The sequence below is a fragment of the Oryctolagus cuniculus genome, chromosome 20 (genome assembly GCF_964237555.1).
Source record: "Oryctolagus cuniculus chromosome 20, mOryCun1.1, whole genome shotgun sequence".
NCBI lineage: Eukaryota > Metazoa > Chordata > Mammalia > Lagomorpha > Leporidae > Oryctolagus > Oryctolagus cuniculus.
The window spans coordinates 33,668,620-33,673,192 of record NC_091451.1 but is presented as its reverse complement, the minus strand read 5'-3'; positions in this window follow the sequence as shown (position 1 = coordinate 33,673,192).

Genomic DNA, 4,573 nt, shown 5'->3' with positions numbered 1-4,573 from the left:
ACAATACTTCTTTTTAGTGTCAACGGATATAAAATGTTATGTTGGTTGCCAAAGACTGATGACCATGACATGAAATTTTGAGTAATAAAGTTTCTAAAGATCAATGATCAATGATCCTGTTTTATATAAGGAGAAATGTGCACATGAACACACACACGTAAATGACAGAAATAAGAAAAGAAACTTCTTGAATGTCTTCAAAGTATGAACAGAGATGCTCTTTGCATGGACATTTCATGCAATTTTACTTCATTCACACTGTTCTGTATTTATATATGTTAAAGTATGTTTGCTGTAATGTGCCATGCAATGCTTTTAAAACCTATTAAGAAAAACAAAAGACCAAGATTTAAATTGCCCTTTATTATTTTGACTAAAATAAGACACAGCTCACTACTGACACTCCCTGAAGAGAAGCCAGGAGTGTCAGCCAAGCCTGGAAACTCACAGTGCTCCAGCAGGGAGCCTAAGGTCTCCTAGCAGGAATCAGGTGCCAGCTCAGATCACCATGGCAACCACAATGGAAAGTTAAATATGGAATTTTGAAGGAAAGAAGTGCTTCTCTTTATTATTAAAGGCAAAGAAAATCTTTTAATTTTTATTTTTTGACAGAAATTCTCTTTCCTTTACCACCAAATCCCCAAAACAAGAATTTCAATCTTTTAACCATAGATCCAGGTGGCAAATGGATGATTTGACGTATAAGCTCTGTTCATAAACAGTCCTCATGGGCAGATTTTTCCTCCTCTGATGACCTGTAGACTCTATGTAGATGATTGTTTAATAAGCATGTTGGTCCTGAGGCATCCAAATGAGTGGTATCCTCTTCCAAATAGTATTAGTAAGTCTTTGAGCTATTTGTAAGTTGCTTTGGAGCCTGGATGAGGAGGAACTCCCACTTCTGCAGCTCTGACCAATGATGGTTTAGCTTCTGCCTGACTCCTCTAGTGACAGGTGTCCCTACTCATCCAGAAAGATTGCTTCATTGTAAGAAAGTTCTAATAATTAGATACAATTTGTTTTGTGCTCCCAAATTTGCCTTCTAGAACTTCCACCAAGAGAATCTAATTCTAGATCTGAATCGACTCTGAAAAAAATCTAATTTAAGTCCCTCTTCAAAGCCTTTCAAATAGATAAAGGCCACTGTCATGGACCACTTTGGGACGCAGCATTTCTTTATTGTCTTTGACAGGCTATTTTAGGAGTTGTTAGGTAGTAAGGGTGTAACGAATCACATCCCCCCTCCGCCTTTATAGTATTGTTTCAAAAAACTGATCTAGTCTCTGCTCCTTCTGATCTAGTTATTTTTCAAAAATCACTGCAAACATCGTGCCCTGGGTTTCCTGATTTGCTCAAGAGAGCTTCTTGCTCTGTGACTGCTCCTTCTTCCTGTGGTATGAGGATTTTCTTTCAGATCCATGTCCTTTCTAAAACCAATAGTCACTAGTAGAGTCGAGGTTCAGGTGCTGTCTGTCTCAGCTTCCCAAGTGCCCATTCTACTCTGAGACTCGATAAGTATCAAATGGATGCTGTAGCTTGTACAGAGGAGCAGGGAGACAAGACTGCTATATCTGTACATCTACCAGTGCATCCTAACATGATATTTGCTTCTTGGTCTGCTCGTTGTGAGGGTAGTGACTGCTGTAACAAAATACCGTATATTGAGTGACTTAAACAACAGCATCTATTTCTGACAGTTCTGGGGGCTGAGAAGTCCAAGAACCAGGTACTGCCAGCTCCAGTGTCTGGTGAAGGCTGGTTTCCTGGCTTTTGGACTGTGATCTCACAGTGGCCTCACAAGAGGGAGTGTAACCCAGTTGTCTGGTGTCTCTTCTCATAAAGGCATCAATTCCATCACAAGGGCCCCACCTTCATGATGTCATCTTAATCCAATCATCTCCCAAAGACATCACTTCCAAATACCATCACATTGGGATTAGGGCTTCAATCTTTGAATTGAAATCTATTGAATTCAATAGGTGGAGGGAACATTCACTTCCTAGAAGAGAATGTGTTTAGGCTCTGACACACTTGAGTTGTCCTCTTCTACCAACTGAGATGTCACAGCTCCAGTCAGAGACACAGAGAAAGCTTCTGGTAGGTTTGCTTAGCCTTTCAGTACAGTTTGGTCTTGAGCTGTTAGAAATGGTGAAATAGGCTGGTGTCAGGTGTTGAGTGAAATCATCTTCCCCTAGAATTTCTTGCAAATCCCCACGGCTGGGATGACTCCCCTTGCCCTCAACCCTGGCCACCTTCCAGGTGCTAAACACCTATGTCCTGAGTTGAGGTGACTATCAACAATTGGGCCCTGACCCATCTCTGCCTAGCTTTATGAGACACTAGTTATAGAGCTGGCCCTCTTCCTATTGAATGAGCTCTCCCTGGCAGGAAGAGTGCTTATCTCCCTGATGGAGAGTAGCTTCTCATGGGGAAGGCATGATAGGGAAGAGAAACTATTTTTGTTGCCTCCTCAAAATAACAGGTGAGAGGTTCCCCAAATCCAAGGGTGCTTGGACCATTCCCATCTCCACTTGCTCGGGAATTAAAGATCATTCATTGTCTTCTCTACCAAAGTTCCAGTACTGCTGGAGTGAGGAGACAGGGACTGCAGAGAGAGGGCAGAGTCAGAGCTAGCCATGGGGTAACTGCCTGTCCTGCTACCAAGGGTGTTATGGGGACAGTGAGCATCCTGGGTTTCCACTGGATACTTGGAAAACTGTCTGTATTACAGGCATTCCCAAAAAAGCTGCCTAAGGGGAGAGGAATCCCTGAAGCCTCCCTTGTGGGTGCTGGGGAGATAGGAAAAGGGCCATTCCAGCAGGATTTCTGTGGTGAAGACTGTGCAGCAAGGAACCCACTCTGCCTTGTAAGAATTCACAGACATGTTCCTGAGAGTCTGCTTTGAATCCCTACAACACAGAGGGAACTGGGGAGTAGGCAAAGATAGAGAAACAAGGCAAAGACAGGCTGGCAGCTGGGCTGCTGGCACTTGGCTGGTGGGCAACTTGGTCCCTCTCTCTTAACCTCTGACCCAACACTACAGCAGTTGGAACCAGAGACCGAATGTTGAGGGAGCAGCAAGCCCAGCCTAGCATATCTTGCAGAGAGGACTTTGAATCAAGTAGTCTGAAGAGTTAAATGAACACAAGTCTTTTTTAATAGGAATTTTACTGTTTTAGTAATTGAAAAGGACCAAGAAGCAATGGAACTGGGGGTGTTTGCAGAGCATACTTTTGAGGCATGGTGGTTATTGGAAAAAATGAGACTGTTTCATGTTTATATCCCCAGTGAGTAAGACCTCCAGAAAATGGAGCTTCTTTGGATATGTTTATAAACAATTGATGAGAACTGACCCTCGTAGATGGCTACTGGAAGGCTGGGTGACTTTCCCATTTTTGGAAAGTTACCTGGAAGTCACCTAGTCTGGTGAGTGAAGTGAAAAGAGGGCTATCTCCTCACTGCAGGTGTGTGACGTGGCATGGGTGTGGAGGAGGCAGGTTCTGACTAATGGAAGGAGATCTAACAAGACTATAAGACCAAGTGACCCAGCCAACCAACTTTGAATGGGTATATACTTTACAGCAGAAAACAATACATAATTGGATGAACCTAGGAGTACAATAGTCAGAAAAGCCATCCATCTCACCTTCCTTTTCTTTCCCTCCTTTACCCCACAACTCCCTCTACTCATGTGTCCTCCTCCCTTTGTTTCTTCAAACATCCATGTGTCTCCTTCCCACCATTTCTCCTTTGTATAATTTATAATAAGTACACACAAACATTTGTTTAACTTGGTGTATTTTATCCCTTCCACTGTGTCCATCCATATGTCCATTTGTCCATCCGTATAACCAACCCTCTATATGCCTCCCTCCTTCTCTTTCTCCTTTGTAAAATTTATAACAAGTAAATACATATTCATTTACCTTTTGTTTATTTTCTGCCTCCTTACTAGATACTAAGATCCTGAGAATGCAGCCACATCTGTGGGACACATCACTAGATTTCCATATTCAGTCCAGTGATGGATGTGCTGCAGGTACTCAATTAATATTTATTATGAATGAATAAATAATAACTATGGTAGTCATTAAAATAATGTTCTTTAAATAGCTAACTTTGCTGTAAGCTAAATATGTTGGTCTCAGTAGGCTGTGATACAAAATGATACCAACTTTTCTTTTAAATATCCATACTGTATTATTCTACACTGTCTTAACTGTCCCATCCACAGTTTAGTTTGGAGGTGTGTTCTCAGATTTGCTCAGGACCAGTTATCTCTTTTTGGTGTGCCCACATGCCTGATCTAGGTCCTGGTGACCCTCAGAGGGTGTTCATCCAAGGAACATGACTGCCATGGGCTGTGTCTTTCTCTTGTGCTCTTGTTCTGGCTTCATGGGAGCATGACTGCTCTTTTCTCTTTGCTCTTTCATCTCTGGCTTGGATCAGGTTCTTCCTCTAATTTCCTGTAGTATTTCACAGGCCCAGAATTCACAGGGAATACTTAAAATCTTCAGTAGTTGCTCTATGCAACTCCTGGGATTAGACCTGTCAGTTGGTATTTTTTACTCCC